The 16,902-nt window shown below is 50.4% G+C and overlaps 1 long non-coding RNA gene across 1 annotated transcript; it reads right to left on the reverse strand.

Annotated features, from left to right (window-relative positions):
* Positions 1-1,033: 1,033 nt before the first annotated feature.
* LOC120622118 (uncharacterized) lies at positions 1,034-2,807 on the reverse strand. Its single transcript, XR_005658425.1, has 2 exons — positions 2,678-2,807; positions 1,034-1,155 (listed from the first exon to the last, which is right to left on the reverse strand). It is a non-coding gene; the product is annotated as an uncharacterized LOC120622118 (long non-coding RNA).
* Between the last annotated feature and the right edge of the window lie 14,095 nt (positions 2,808-16,902).

The raw sequence follows: 16,902 nt of genomic DNA on the forward strand, positions 1-16,902 counted from the left end.
CTGACTGATGTAAAAAGCCCTATGGGAGGTGAGCATTACATGGGGAAAAGTGTGCAGCCCAGATGGATGCAGGAGGGAGGCATGCAAGGAAGGTTTCCTGGAGGAAGAGGTATCTAGGTAAACACCTATGGGATGAATAGGAGTTAGCCAGGCAAATGTGACCCAAGGAGAGAAAATACAAAGGCTTTAGGAACCCACCATAGCTCAAAAGAGGACACTGGGGTGGAGCACCTGGCCCCCCTGGCAAACCTGCTTCAACACAGGCTGTATTGGCAGCAAGCCCTTCCAGCACTCCAGCCTAGGGGGAGCCTGGCGGCTGGGAGCACAGACCTCAACATAAATCACCCAAATCTAAGAGCTCTCTCTGAGCTGGTCCAGCCTTGGGGAGGAATGCAGGAAGGGCAGAGGGCACGCAGTCTTCAGCCGGGGTAATTTTAGATGCATTGTCGCTCCTGCCCCGGGCCACCCTGTGTCCAGGTCCTGCTTGAGCTGGGAAGAGCTCCTGGTCTCAAGACCTTCAAAGAATGTGGGCTTTGGGAGGAGGCCAAGCCAGCAGGATGGGAGGCCAGGTCCAGGCAGGGCCCTTCCTCTGTGGGGGCAGGACGCAGGCAGGGAGCTTGGCATCTAAGGCCTTGCTCTTTGCAAGCGCTGAGACACCCCTAGCAATGTCACTAATACTAAGGAACCCCACCCACTGAGAAGGTGCCCCAAAAGAAAAACAGTCGGTTTGTGAAGGGATCCTGATGCTGAGAAATAGGGAGACAGAAAAGCAGGGAGAGGTGGCGTGGCGTGGCTGGCACAAGGCCACTGCGCTCAGAGCGTCCAGGCTGGCTTCCGGGCTTCCCTGGGCACCACTTAGTTGCGTGAGCTTAAACAAGTCATTATATCTCTCCGTGCCCCAGTTTCCTCATCTGTGAAGTGAGCTCTGAGGTAGTAGCATCTATCTCCTTGAATGATCGTGAAGAATAAATGATCTCACCGAGGTGACGGGGGTAGCAGAGTGTCATAGGGTAGAGCAAGTGCTCAATAAACATTAGGTATGACTAATTTATTATTCAAGAGCCACAAATCCAGGTCAAAAATTCCCAGGTCTGGTCTCAGTTTTCATCCCTCGACTGGTCTCTTCCCCTCGATAGATAGGCCTGTGATTCCTACCTGTAAAATAAAAGATTCTGAACTAAATTAGAAGTTCCTCTCCAGGCGCATGGAGAGCAGGCCTGGCCCTCAGAGCGGGGGATAATTTTTTCAAACAGTAAAGTTCCAGGCTGTTCAGTCATCCCTTGGAAACGGATATGCCTCCTGGAGGGACGGGAACCTCCGGGCAGTCATTGCACATGGTTTGGAAGCAGAAAAAATTGAAAATGCTTGAGCATCTCCCAGGCGATCTGGGAGGGCCCCATGGGTGGGAGCTTTCTGAGAAAAATGATTGGACAGGACATTATAGAAAATAGTATGGAGATTCCTCAAAAATTAAAAATAGAACCACCATATGATCCAACAATCTCACTTGTGGGTATTTCTCCAAAAGAAATAAAATCAGGATGTGGAAGCGCTCTCTGCACCGCCATGCTCATTACAGCATTGTTCACAAAAGCTGAGACGTGGACGAAACCTAAGTGTCCGTCGACAGATGAATGGATGACAAAATCGGGATATGTATCTATCCATCTTAGCAAACTAGAAATAGAAGAAAACGTCCCCGGTCTGATTAAGGACATCTTCAAAACACTGCAGCTAACATTGTTTGAGTCTTAAAGGACAGGGACCAGCAGGCTGCAGTTGTTAACACCCAGGGGCAGGGCGACACCTGTTTTATATATATATTATCATCTCCATTTCGCCGTTAAGGAAGTCGAACCTGATTAGAAAGTTCCAGAAGCAGGAGCCCGTGATGATAGGGAGAGGAGAATGCCCCTGGGGAGAAATGCTCTGCCTGGGCCCCAGGAGCCCTCACCAGACACATACCTCGTATTGCCAGAGGCTTTATACGCACCGTGTCATCGAATCCTCACAACCGCCTAATAAGGATGGAGTTATGATCCCCAATTTACAGACGTGAAACTGAGGCTCGGCGTGGTGGAAACACGTGCTGAAGTTTCTACCGCTGAGAGGTGGCAGAGCGGGGACGCGCAGCTTCGTCGGGCTGCTCAGGGCTCCCTTTCCCCTTCTACAGACTGTACGCTTTCCTCCTCCGCAGAATAAAATTCTTTGGAGGCCTTTATAGGACTGTCGGTTCCAGAGCCTCGTTCTAGACCTTCTAAAAGAGACTCCTGGGGATGGGGTCTAGAAACTCCACTTTTTAAATCCCCAGGTGATTCGGAAGTGCTTGAGGTCTTAAAGGGACCAAAGCTTGGGTTCTAACTGCCCTTGGGGCCACTTTCCCTTTTGATCAACTCATATCTAAATCTCAGGCCCAAAGCCCCACCCTACTTTGCTGCTAGTCCTGTGTTAAACTTCACATCGGCTCTGACCTGAAGGCCACAGCCTGTGCTCAGGAGGACAGGTCCAGCATTGTGCAAGTCCCTTCATCTCTAAGTCTTGGTTGCCAGGTCTGTAAACAGCATAGTAGTATTGTTCTTACATAGTTGTAAGAATCGAATATAATACAGATGTGAAGTTCTTTCTCTAATCTCTATTATTTTGACCATCACCTATCCAATATTTATCAATCACCAACCTGTCCCAGGCATTGTGCAAGCACTGGGGTACACGGTCCCTGTCTTCAAGATCTCGATGAGCAGGTGTCTCTCCTCCACAGAGTGATTAAGGAACCTAGGGTCCTTCCAACTTTGATTCATTTCAACGCTGAACCTCCTGGGTCAGCTTAGGGAAAGAGCATGGAAGGACTTTCATTTAGTTTCATTTTGCTTTAATGACCAGGCCTAGCTGGAGCACTCGCATCCCATTGGCCAGAGCTCTATCCTGTGGCATTGCCTTCTGCAAAGGAAGCACGGAAAGGTTTTACTTTGTGCTCAGAGAGCGGAGGAAACGGTGATAGCCAGTCTGTGCTGTGGTGTCACTAAGAACCCTCTGGGAGACAGGACTCAGGAGAGATGCTGTTCAATCGCTTCCCACTAATACCCTCCATCAGGCCATGTGCATTTCTGGGGCCTGCCTCATACTATATTCATCCTATACGTGTTTCAAATCTCCTGGCGCTCGTTCACTTTCTTCTTAAAGGGATCAGTGTGGTGAAATCAAACCCAATGACATTCCAAAAAGAAAACCTAATTTGCATTTTCACCTAGCAAGAGAAAGTAAATTTTCCCCATCCAGAAAAGCATTCTCTGATCAAGGGGGTGCTTCTCTGAGGTGAGGCTTCTCCAGGGCTCCAGACTGCTCGGTTCCCTGAGGAGCTGAGAACACACCAGTAATCTACCAGGAGCGCATGGCCTTCTGCACACCCCTCCCGTCCCGTCTGCTCCCTCCTTCCCCATTTCCCCACACATCTTTGTCCCAAACAGGTCCAGTTGATCCCGGTCTGAGGAGGAGCACCGCTGAACCCACTGTGAGCGAGGGGAACCCCTTGCCCTGTGCCTTCTGCCCTCTGCCCTCAAAAGGCTACTGCTGTCTTCTCTGATGTGGCCCAATGTGGCCACAGACAGGCAACTGAAGATAATGTGCTTACAAGACTGGGCTTTCAAGTCACTTGAATCCAGATTTGCTTTCCAGCTCGATCACTTACCTAATGGGAAACTTTAACAATTAACTTCAACTCTATAAGCCTCAGTTTCTTCATCTATAAAGCGGGCGTAATACCTACTTCATGGGGTAGTTGTAAGGTCTAAATAGGGAACTCTGTAAAGTTGCTTGGCACCAGGACCTTTGCCGCTGTTCTTGTCGTTGCCTTCCAGCAAATGCCTTGCTCGCTCCCGTGTCCATTCCGCCACGAACTCACCCATTCACTCATTTCTCAACAAACAGTTCCTAAGCACTGATCTTGGGCTCAGCCATGTAGTGGATGGTGGGGGTCTCATCCCAGCCTTACAGGGAAACAGGCCTAGGCAATCACTACAACGCAAAGTGATATGTGTTGTGACAGAGTCTCGCATGGGCGCTTGGTACACACAGGAGGGAGAATAAGATCGCTGCCTGGGGAAGGCAGGGAAGGCAGGTCATTTGATTATCCATAAGGGTGACTAGCTCACAGGGTAGACAAGTTGGTAGCAAGGCTTTCCGGGACCAAGAAAAAAAGAAACAAAATACACATGCACAAAAATACAGAAGCAGTAGAAGAGCATGACATGTTTGAGGAACAGGAAGAAGCCCATTATGTCTGGGATGTAGAGAGTGTGTGGAGTAAGGCAGGAGATGGGATGTTCTAAGACTTCAGGGGGACAAATCACATGGACCACATGCTCCACGCTAAGGACTTGGAACTTGACCTGAAGGCATGAGGCACCCTTGACAGATGTGAGGCAGGGGAGTGACAAGGTCAGATTCATTTTTCAGTAAGGTCATCCTGCAGTCAGTGTGGATACCAGTGCCTAGAATTAAAACTAGGAGACAGAAGGACTCTCCAGGAGTCCGACATTTCAGTGATGACAGCCAAGGGGATGTGGTGACATTAAGGGTGGAGAAAAGGCACTGCATAGCACCATATCTCAAGCCAGAGCTATTTTGCATTCTGCTGCACACAAAAGTTTCAGCTCCAGCTCCTTGGGGAAAATAACTAGTAACCACAGGACCTACTGGGTTACATTAGCCACCTGTCGCAGGTCACGCGATCCTCTTTGATTAAGGCCATTAATGGAAATGTATGTATAATCCAAAAAGGCTATTTGAATTTCACACCTGGTACTTTTTTCCCACTTCCTTAAGGCTCCTGCAAGAAACTCATGAAGCAATACCTATAATCAAGACCTAAGTTCTAAGACCACAAATAGTCACTCCCAGTCATCTTGTCCTCCTGAATTTCCCACTCCTTAGATCTACAGAGACTACTCAGGGCGTCGTGTTAGGATCGAGGCTAAGAACGAACCCTCACTACACGAACGGGCGCAGTAAGCAGAGGTGTTGGTGTCAACCCCAGCCTCTAATCTCTCTGCTCTTACAAGCGGCGTGACCTTGGGCATGGAGAAGGCTTAGATCTCTGATGCTGAAAAATAAAGGAGAATAATGCCTACTTTATAGCATTGTTCAGTCAGGTCTAGCCCGTGGTCTGACACATAGCGAATGCTCAGTAATGCTTGTGGCTGTGACGTGACAAGAGGCTCTCTCACCCGGAAAGGGGTCCTCAATTGACATGACCTGCCATGATCAGAACTGTTCCTCAGGAAAGGTGAATACATGCAAGTAACCAACATCTTTTTTGTCCCCAGACAAGGGGCCCAGCAGGTCAGAGGATGCTTCGATCTCTCAGACTTAAGGCAAGACCCACCAAGGGATAAGATCTGGAAGAAAACACCTTCGGGGAGAAGTTTTGATCCAACACACGCCTTCTGGGGAGTCATTTCCCCCTTCCTTCTGGGGAACGAAAAAGCAGCCAGATGCATGCTTTAAAAATAAACTGTGCAAGAGAAAGAAGCAGAATATCATGTGTTTGCTCCCAAGCTGTCTGAAATATTCGAAACGGGGAGAGACTCAAAACTGTCAGGAATCAGCAGAGCTCGTAGGTTTGTCTCAACATTTGGCATGAGAAACAAAGGGACCCAAATCTGTTCTTTCAAGCTTTCACACGGCATTTGGGATTGCCATAACAATAGGCATGTTTTTCCATCAAAAGGGAAAGTCAGACTGCGCTCCACATACAATAGCAGCACCACTAATTTGGACTCCACAATCGAAGTCCTTGAAATCGTGCAGACTGGCGCTCGTCTGTGGTTTACTGTACAATGACTATGGGTTTGCTCTGTGGCCAAATGAAAAGAGATTTAAACACACACACACACACACACACACCTTAGTGGTTTAGATCAAACACTCGGGAGCCAGACAGCCTGAGTCTGCCCCAGCTCCCAACTTCTAACTGTGTGACTCTGGGCAAGTGACAATCTCACTGGGGCTCTGCCGGGCTCTGTAAAAGTTAAATGAGCAAATATTTGTAAAGCATGATGCCTGGCTCATAGTAAGTGCTATAAAGTGTTTGCGAAATAATAAATAATGTTAAAATTATAGGTGAAAAGTCTTTAGCATTTTTGAAGCATTATCTTGCATTCACTATGTTTTTTACAGTTGCCTCTTATCAAATTATTAGTACAGATTCCTTAAGGATCTCTCAAGTTCAGGATGAAGGAGTGATGAATGAAGTCTTTAGCTCAATTTTTTTTTTCCTCTGGGTCTTATTCAATGATAAAAATTGGAGGAATGGAGGGAGGAGGCTCTTATTTTAAAATGTAGATTTGTCAAGTTTGTCACAGGAAAGTTCTGATCAAGTGGGTTTTATCACCAGACAAGCTTGGGAACCACTAACTCAAACAGAATTCCTTCCTAATGAGTAGGAATAGCAGGATTTGGCTGGCTACTTTGTTTGGTGCCAGGATTTTGCTGACCACTTCCCTCATCCAAGTGTCCAATGCCACAAGAGAGGGGACTCTCGTGAATGGGATCCTCCTTAGGTGATGCAGGCCACAAGGTGCAAGGGACATCAGGAGAAGCCAGTTCTAGAGCTTCCATTCCGCCCACAAGCTCCATCCACATCAAACCTCGGACCACTGCAGCTGCATATCAGAGACACTTCAGTCGTCCCTAGTCACTCAGTCGGCGGAGAATGGGGGAAAGATGTTGACAAGCTCAGATAAAGAGCAGGAGAAGCTTTCTGAGTTCTAAATACTTTTTCAAAGATGTTCCGAAAAGGAAGAACCAAATCTGGGCCATAGACAAGTGTCCAAGATAAAGAAAGATCTTTAGGGTTTTGGAGCCTTAAATTGCACCACATCAAGGCCAGCTTCAAGGGGTAAAATCGGGCTATTTAGAGACAGAGGACCTGGCACCACCCCTGTCTTTAGTCTCCTGACTGTGACAGTTTCTCACCTGTAAAATGGGGCAATGATAATGCTCATCTCACAAGGAGGCCACACCTGCAGGAGCTGCCAAGGCTGAGAAGTTGGAAATCGTATTGGGAATGATGTCATGCAGTCACACAGATGGTGCCTGGAAGCTGGCCACATGGTCAGACCACCCAAATGGGCAGACGGCGACTGTGTCCCTCTGGCACTATGAGAAAGGGACTCTGTGGGGAAGCCAACTTAGTCCCCTGGTACAGCTGAGCTCGGCTTCCTCTCCAGAAACCAGAGGTGATAGGCAGCTGCCAGGTGTCCCAAGAGAGGCGGGACCTGGTGGAGTAGTTTATTTATGCAAATTACAGAGCAACTCCACATCATGGGTTTAAGGCTCATGTGCTGTTTCCTTTCTGCACTTGTTGGAGAAAGGAAGATGAACTCAGTTCCGTCTCTTCATTCATTCCTTCATTCCTCAACCAAGTACCTGCTACGTAACAGGTACCGTGTAAATGACCAGAAAGAAATCCCAGCCTAACTGAATTCCAGGGAATCCCAGTCTAGTGGAGGGAGACCTACTCAGATATGGACCCAGGAGAGTAAAGTGAACACGTGTCTGTCAGTGAAGGGGTTTGCAAAGTACTCAGGAGTTCATAGGGAGAGATGGAGAAGGTCCTCTAGAGCAGGGAGCATCTAAACTGGGCGATAAAGTGGAAATGTAGAAGAAGGAGGTTCTAGGCAGACGAAAGGAGCCCATCAAAGACAATGAGAGGCGATGGGAGCGGTCAGAAGTTGGTGGGACCTGGGAGAATTTGGCGGTCGGGGATTGGATACAAAATTCTGAAGCCGGAGGGGAGTGCCCGGAAGTCAGAGGAATACCTGCCAACGGGTGCTGCCCAAGGAACCCCCTCCCCTCCCAGAATTCAACTGCAGAATGACAGTTTCCCACAGCGGCTTCTCCAAACGGTAAAGAAGCACGAAGCCTGGTTTTTCACGTCCACAGTGACAGTTCTCATCCTTAGTGCCCCTCTCCTCCACCCCCACCCGTGCCCAGCAGAGGGCCAGGCTGAACGCTCAGTGACGGAGCCTGGAAGCGTGTGTGACTCTGAGCCCAGGCCCAGGTCTGTGTGACTCTGGTCATGTCACTTTCTTCCACGACACCAAGTTTCCTCACCTGTAAAATAGGAATGGTGACATACCTAAAATCCCATGAAACGCAAATGCATGAATGAGGGTGAAGTGAATTATGAACTATAAGGTGCTGTGCAGCTGTGAGGAGCTGGGTCACCAATAGAGACTGTGTTTCTGTCCAGCCACTCTGCAGGAGCCTGGGTCTCCTGAGACAAGGAGCAGGCTTGTCCTCAGGGGACACGGACCAGTCAACCAGGGATCACAGGACCAGGTGGTCAGTGCCAAGACAGGAGAGTCCCCAGAGCCAGCCCGGGGTTTCCTGGAAGAGGTGACACATAAGCTGCATCTCTGAGGGCTCATAGGAGTCAGGCAGGTGAGAAACTGGGACTCAGAAACTATCACCTCAGGCAGGGGATGATCTGGCAGGTAACAGAAGGCTGACGACAACCCAAGAAAATCTTGGAGGAGTCAGGCTAGAAAGCAAGACCCAGAAGAACCTCCAGGCAATCAGGAAGTGCCTAAGGACATGATCAGGTTGGTGACCTGAAAAAGAGCTTCCCAGAGGACACCACATGCCTCAGTGCCGATCCATTCGCCCCTCGGGGTGGCGGGTGGGGCCCAGGCCCCCTCACACTTGCTGCAGGATGCTGCCGCCAAGAACACCTGTGAGAAGCAGTGGACTGGAGAAGTCCTTCTGGCGGGAGATGTCTTTCTCCCCGGCACCAAGGAGCTGTTCAGGAAATGGTGATGAAGCAGAAGAGGCTGGAAAGTCTTGCCGGCAGCCCCAGTTCAGCCCCAGAGGAGGGTCATCGAGATGCATAAGAATCAACCGTGCTTGACTCTGACACTGAGCAAAGTCTGTATAGGGCTTCTGTGCCCCGTGCGTTCATCATGTTGCATGCTAAATTGCATCTCTTTCCTTTTGCAAACCCACCCCTCTCTGAAGGAAGGGTCCCAGAGCCTGGATTCCTGTGGACCCACTGCCGTCCGCACCGGTCAGCCCCCGAGGCCTCATTCCAGCTGCTGATGCACTGCCAGACCGCAGCAGCCGGCACCTGCCACCAGGACTGGTGAGCGGCCTGGCTCTGCTCCCAGCCTGCACAGCTGGGAAAGAATGAGTCAGCAGTGTCTTGTCCTTGGCCATACGTGGAACATGACCCAAAGGCTGTAAGGAGTAAATTAATTGAGAGTAGGCCCAGCAGGGAGCTCCTTAAAATGTCAGCGTCTCAGAGATGGGAAAAATCTCAGAGGTCTTCTTGCTCGAATGCTCTTCATGTGCTATGGGGCCTCAGATGCGAGCCACTCTGCCCTCTGCGCCTCACTTTTCCCATCTGAAAAGTGGGAATAACGATGGGGTTGTTGGGGAAATTAAGCGAGGCGATTCATGTGAAGCGCACATGGCACAAGGTGACACCTAACCAACGTTAGTTATTTAGAGCAATCCTTCTCTGAGTCCCCACCTGACCGCCACCAGGGCCAGGAGGATCGCCACCATACAGCCGATCCACACGCCGCGCTCTACGGTGCCCCTCCCTCGGGCCTGTCTCTTCGCCCTGACACAGGCTTCCTGCCGTCAGGCCTCCTCTTCCTGCTGCGCCTCCTGCACTCAGAGACGAGCTCGCACGCTTCCTTCAGAGGCTCCCCAAACGAAATGCCTCCCTGTCCTGCGGTTCCCCCGTCTTCTCACTACTTGCCAGTTTGTTCACTCTGTCTCCAAACAGCTGAAAGCTCTGTTCCGGGGCTAAAGCAGCTGTTCCGAGGGTACTCGGCCATGTCTGACACGCTGTCTATGGTCACAATTTGGGGGATGGGTACTACTGGCATCTAGTGGGTAGAAGCCAGGGGTGCCACTGAACACCCTACAATGCACAAGGCGCCCCCACAACAAGGAACGCCAGGAAGTGCCAAAGCCTAGAAACTCCGCATGAAATCGGTAGTGATAACAACCTTGCTAAGCAGCGACGGCGAGTTCAGAACGAGACGGCCCGACACCTCGTGCCGTGTCACGCCCGCAGCTAACCCGCAAGACAATTACGATGGTGTTTCAGCTGAGGACGCAAAGTCCCACGGATGGTCGGTAAGTTGCCCGAGATGAAAGAACCAGGTTTCAAACCCGGCTTCTCTGAAGCCAAAGTCCGTCCTCCTTCTACATACCGTGGTGCCTCCCCCATACAGGGAGCTTAGAGAAATGAGTGAGGCTTTTCTGTGAAGGTGCTGGCTGAGGACAGCCGCCTTGATGACCTCGGTCCCAGGAGGAAGCAGCTGAGCACTGTGAACGGGACAGAAGAGGTGTCTAACAGAGGGTATCCCAAGGGGTAATACTGCTGGCCCCTGAGAGCCACAAGAATCTCCTCCGGCTTTGCTGGACAGCCAGTGTCGCTGCTTCTCGTCCTCATACAGCTTCCATGATGAATGGTCTGTGACTCGGCATTGCACTCGACAGTGGAGATGGGACTGCTCGGAATCATGAGTGACTCGAAGCTGCCCGTAATAAAACATTTTCATTCACGTTGCTTTGCTTCATTTTCTACAGGATACCAGGCACGGTCAAATTCTTGAGACCAGCACAGGAAAGAAAACACTGAGTGACCTTGAGTAAACCTCTCCCCGCTCTTTGAACCTGAGTTTGCTCATCTGTAACACCAGCCAGTGGGAAGAAATGGTCTGTGGGGTTCTCCCCTCACATGGGCATTTCGCCGGTCCATTACTCTCTAAGTTCCACAGGTTATCACTGCAAAAAAAAAGACTCTGAGCCTGTGGCTTTGGGAATTCTAAGTTTCTAGTTTCCAGTCCAAAAATAAACAGGCGTCTAAGTTCAAAGAGAGGCGCCGTCCACAGAAAGAGCTCACTCAACAGCAAGGAGCTGGTCCAAAGACGGACTCAACGAGCTGAGTGTGAAGGCACTAGAGCCATATGAAGTGACTTTGCCTTAAAGTACACAACTTCGCTGGTGAGAGGGGAATGCTCGAGGCACGATGTGGCTGAGGCTTTCGCAAACCCGAAACATTTGGCCTCTGAGCCAAACCCTCAGCCCCCACTCTCCACCGCCGCAGCCCCACTCAGGGTCAAAGTGAAACATAATCCCCATCTGCTCCTAGTCAGAGACTCGAGTCTCCCCGAGTGTCTGAGAGGAATGCTGAGTGGGAGTCAATGGGGTTTGTCCAGAGAGGCCCTCAGTTACCTCTGGTGTCCTGACATAATTATTAATAGTACCCCGTCTCATTCGCAAGAGGCATAGTTTGCAAGATAAATTATGTCATCGCTCTATCTAGAGGGGGCTAGTGTGATAGCATAGGAAACCTGGAAACCAAGGCTATCAGCCTCACAGGTTGTTAAGCCATTATTTTGAAACCTGATGCAGATGAGAGAGAGAGAGAGAGAGAGAGAGAGAGAGAGAGAGAGAGAGAGAGGCAGAAATCCAAAAATCCAACAGCAACAAAGCATTGAACTTGGGTCTTGTGCCTGCTCCAAATGAGCCAGAACTGCCAACAAACTACAATCTCTTTAGCACAGCTTTCAAGGCCCTCTATTTCTGGCTGTGATTGACTTTTCTAATTTCGTCTATTACTCTCCTTTCCCTAACCCCATGCAACCACAGGCAAAACAGAGAAGTGTTACCCTAATCCTCTTTTAGAATAGGTAAGTAAACAGATGACTGCTGAACACCTGGAGAGACACCAGAAAAGCACTGTGCCCTGGGACCCAGCATGAGCGCTTAAAGAATAAGTTAGTTTAAATTTCATTCCCTTCTTAGCAGGCTCCCCAGCCTGAGATATCAGTAAGATTCGGTAGATAAAATGAACCCATACTCAAGCTGAGCACTTGACAAATTAGGTCATGTTCTCCTTACGGACAAGTTGGAAAATAGCGAGCCTGCAAGGTTCATTTGCTAATGAAGCGAAGCAAGCCAACGAGAGGGCCACTCCTGGGCTCAGCACTCCATAACTATGGAACTAGTGCTTGGACGAGAAAGTGGGTGGTGGGCTGGTCCAATCTGTGGGAGAAAGGTAACCTCGAGTGACAGCGAAGTGAGGATCCACAGGATCCACGGAGGCTGAGTGACGAGCCTTGCGTAACAGGGTTCGACAAAGAGACTGTAAATGTGAAATTTACCTCCTGAGTCCAGTCTAAGGGCCCAAGTAGCAGATGTAGAGGAAAGACTGAGGGGCTTTGGTCAGCCTGAGGCCAAGCTAAGTCTGCAGAAATGAGGTGACTCAAAGTAAACCAAGGCGAGTGAGTGCTGTGTCGATCACGTTATAATGCCCAGAATGTACGCCTCGTCCTGCGGCAGGATGGGCAGGTCTGACTTGGGATAAAAGCCCCAAAGGTCAGCACCAAGCAGAGCAAAGGCAATTGCCGGAGAAGAGAGGACGGGGTGGGAGCTTGCTACGGTCTGCCGTGGGGAAGCGGGAACACGCAGGGGGCCGCGTGGATGAAGCACACGCGGAGGTGCTTTCAGCCCAGTGTGAGGAGGATTCTAACAATCTGAGCCATGCGCAGCTAGCGTGGCCTACGTCAATAGATGGCGAGCTCCCTGTCACCGGAGGCATGCAAGCACGAGCAGGGAGACTACAATGTGCAAGATGTTGGGGGCCGGAGGATTCAAACAGTCAAAAGTGAGAGAGTTCATGCTCAAGACTGTTTCCAACTCAGAGCCAGCCACATAGTGGATACTGAAAAATATCAACAAATAGATGATCAAGCTAGTTAGCCAGGGACGCAGAACCTGCTAAGCCAGGACCACAATTGGGTGATCGAGCCCTTTCCTCCTCCATGGATTCTTTCTCTCAGAGCTGTCATGAACTTCATATTAAAGGAGAATTTTATGTTGTAAAGATCAGACTAATGAATATGGATTTTGCTTTGAAAGAAAAGTACAAGGCACTGTATAAAGGCCAGGGTTGCTTTTAATTCTCAGCCCCGGAGTGGAAGTCTCGCGGGAGTGTATTATTCTCATCATAACAATCCTGACAAGGAAAGGGCCCCCAAAGAATCTGGCTCCAGCCTTTTCAAGGAGAAGACATGGGAATCTTCAAAGAGAGATAAAGTAATTTGTATTTATATGAAGTCAGCAAATTCTCTTTTTTCCTCCCCAGTTCCCACAATTTAGACTGTTAAAAGAACCATATTACAAAACAAACCACTCTACATAAAGAGAGGAAATCAATCCCAGTTTAGATCTTGTTTAAAGAAATCATTTCAAATCCCACACAAGAAAAACATACACAGGCACTGATAAATGTGCGGGAAGCCGGCGGGGCGTCTGTGGCGGGAACATAAACACGCGCGTGACTGGCTCCCGCGGCCTCGGGCGGCCATGGCATGGCCTTGCAGGCGGGCGCTGGCCTCGCCCGGCAGGAGGGGCACCCAGGAGTTGTGAGTCTGCCAGGGTGAGAGGCAGCAAGTGTCCTGTGCCCAGCACATGTCAGGGTCCCCCAGGTGCATAGAGAGCAGAGGGCCCAGCATAGACACCGAGAGAGTGCCAGCGACCTCAGAAGAAAGACCAAACCCGCGGCCACGGGCTGCAAGATTCTGGCTCCTCTCCGAGCTCAAACGCAGGTGAGAACACCAGCCCAGGCCCGGCCCTGAGGAAGCGTTGCTTTCTCTGACAAGGTCCCCTCCATCTGTCTCCATCACTGTCCTCCAAGCCACCCCCAGCCCCAGTGAACCTCCTCCAGTGTCTAAACATCCCAAGGTCTGGCCTCGGCACGGGTCGTTCTGTCCTAGGAAACATCTCGCTTCTCATTCCGCCTCGCTCCCCCCAGCGTCCCTGCTCCGTGAGCCTGAGCTGAAGTCCACGGTAGAGTGACTTGCTTTCTTGGAAGTTTCCACCTATCGCATAGCTTTTCTAACTGTGTTGCCAAGAGCCATTTCATCTGGTCTCCCCAGCTAGTCTGTGAGAAGTCGAGGGCAAGGAGGAGGTTCTACTCCTCAATGAATCCCGCGAGCTTAGCGGAGAGCAACAGTGTGGGCAGAGCGGGGTGAGCATAGAGGGAGGGACTGCAGGCAAAGGGTCTGGTTACAAGAGGCAAGATCGAGGAGGACATACGGTATGGAGGCTACGATGGCAGCAAAGAACCTGAAGTCGGGAGTTCCCAGTGCGTCTCTTGACCAGCCTCAGCCCCCAGGATGGCCCTGTCCTGACCCAGCATCCTCATACCCAAGTTCTTAGCACATGTGGCTTCCCGTCCTGGAAGACATGTCCTCTTCTTTGCACCTGTCATCTGCCCATCTTGCAAATTCCCTTTGGCACTAAGAAACCTTCTCTGACCCTGGGGTTAGGTTCACAGCCCTCAGCGTTAGCTTCCTTGGGGGGCGCCCCTATCTTGGAACCTCTCTGGTGTCCCCTTGTGTGGTCAGGAACCACGGAGGGCTCTTGCTGCCCTGGTCATCCCTCTCATCAAAGATTTCCAAGGACCCTCTGCACAGAGCTCCGGTCCCTAGGCCTCCCGGTCGGGAGCGGTCACAGGGGGCAATGCGAGGGGTGGGTCTCATGCCCCACGCCCAGCCAGTGGGTCTTCAGGCAGATGGCACCAAGCTCGCTTCTCTTGTATCCTTGTTGTCTCTATGTTGTTCCCAAACATGCCGCATTTAGCAGCAGCCATCCTGTGTTTCCTCTACCACAGATTCGAATACAGGAGAAAGATAATCTGGAGCCCAGGATGGAACGTGCAGCTGGCAACAGAAGGTGTGAAGACGCACGATTAGGTTCCAGTTAAAAAGTCCCGATCGCGTCTCCGCTTCAGAATCGATTGCTCGTGTTCTTGCAAATTCCCTCTGTTACTAGAAATTTTTATTTCTCTAGCTTTCAGCTGAGATGTGTGCAAAACTGAGAGATTGATGTGCTAGAAGGGGCTGTGAGAAGTGCCTGGCAGATGGCAGACTCTCTAAATACTTGTCGAAGGAATGAAATGAGTGAATCGATGTAGAGGCCCCGCAGGCTACGTCAGCGGCCCCCTCCCCCCAACGCCCGATCTCCTTCTAATAGCGTTTGTCATCCAGGAAGTTCTGTTCGGCATGTCTGTCCTCCCACCAGGCTGTAAGCCCCACGAAGACACGGTCAGTGTTAGCACCTGCCTGGTTTCCCTCTGCATCCCCAGCACAAGGCGCTTACCTGGTACTCAATAAGTATTTGAATTAATTATGGAACTAACTTATGAACAGCGCTAAGGAGAACAGAGAGCAGTAAGCAGACCCCTGCCTGTGAGTACAGATGCCTGAACTTGAGCCTTGGCCCTGCATGACCAAGGCCTTGCCCTCACTCAGCCTTGATTTTCTCACCTGCAAAGGAGGTGTTGGTCTCTGAAGCCTGGTCCTGATGCCTCTATAGCAGCTCTTACTCCATCAAAATTGTTTATCTATTTGTCTCTCCTGTGAGACTTTGAGCCCCTCAAGGTCAAGGACTGTATCATTTTTTCAGCCTGTATCCCCAGCATGCAGAGCAGTGCTACCATCCAGGACTACTCAGCAAACGTCTATCCAACCTAAAATTTTCCCAACTACCCCCAGATTTCCCAACTACCACCTCCTTTGGGGACAAAGCACCTCCAGGTCAAATCTGAGCCTCTGTGTCTCATGAGTAGAGAGCATCACTCACTTATTCAACTGCAAAGTCTCTGTGCCAGAACCCCATGCCTGGCACTGTGGAAAGAGAGATGAAAACAACTTGATTTCTTGTTAGGGAGCCCTCGATCAGGTTGAGAGAGAGAGGTGGTCCTGGCATCCAGGACACCTGTGTGTCGTGAGCACAGAGCAGAAAGAAAGGAGCTGCTTTGGGCTACAGACCTACAGAATAATCACAGCTTGAGGGGAAACTATCTTGCCCTTGGAAATTCTAGAAAAATCTATTCGTACTGGGAAAAGAACTTCTCTGGGCTTAGCAGGTCAGCAGCAAGATTCTAAGAAACGGTGACACCTTCACCAGTTGGAAGTTCATGCCTTGAGTCGGGGCAGGGCCAGCAGCCGTGATGGCTGGGGTTTGACTCCCCCTCAAAGGAGTGGATTTCCTCACAGGCCCAGGACTCCAGGGAGGCAGCTACGTGGGGCTGTGTACACGGAGGATGGAGCACTGGTGAAATGCTGGTCCTTCCCAAATAATCTTCCTCCAGGAAAAGGTCGCAGCAGAGTGGCTTCTCAGTTCCTAGGAGGGAGGCAGGCCCAGGGACGAGGGTCCTTTCTTGCTCCTCATTGATCCCACACAATCTGGGACCTGGTCCAAAACTTAGGGTCTTGTTATGAGCCTCAGACACCAACTCCGGGTAATTTTAACCAAAGGGACTTTGCTAGAAGGATGTTCAGAGCATGACCTCAAGGACAAGTGGCTGGGGAAGCAGCCAAGGGAGGTCTAGGGCTCAAGAAGTAGGAGGCGGGACACACAGCGACTCCCTCACAGTGCAGTCTGATCAGAGCTGCCCCACCATGGCCACCCCAGTGACCTGCTACCAACCCTTTCACCCTGGAGCCACTCAGATTTAAAGTCCTATGATGCAGTACCTAATTCATTGTTTCCTGCTATACTGGGCCAGGACAAGGAAGGTTCAGCTAGTAAGCTTCATAGAAGAAAGTCTTTATCTGGATTTATACTTCCACCAAAACCATGCATTCAGGGAGAAGCGACCCCCTCAATGGGAAACTGAGTTGTTATCAGGAGGGAGCAAAGGATCTGGGCAGCCCAAAACATCACATGGCCACCAGATGCTGTTTCTTTTAGGAGGCCTGAGGTTCTACTCCCTCTGTGGCCGGCCCAGGATAAGTCACTCAATATTTTGCTGAATGAATGTGCAAATAAAGAAATAAATCTACAAGATGAAGACAATGGTTTCTCTGTCTTTTA

This window comes from Pteropus medius, unplaced genomic scaffold, assembly GCF_902729225.1.
Source record: "Pteropus medius unplaced genomic scaffold, Ma_sr-lr_union100, whole genome shotgun sequence".
Classification (NCBI taxonomy): Eukaryota; Metazoa; Chordata; class Mammalia; order Chiroptera; family Pteropodidae; genus Pteropus; species Pteropus medius.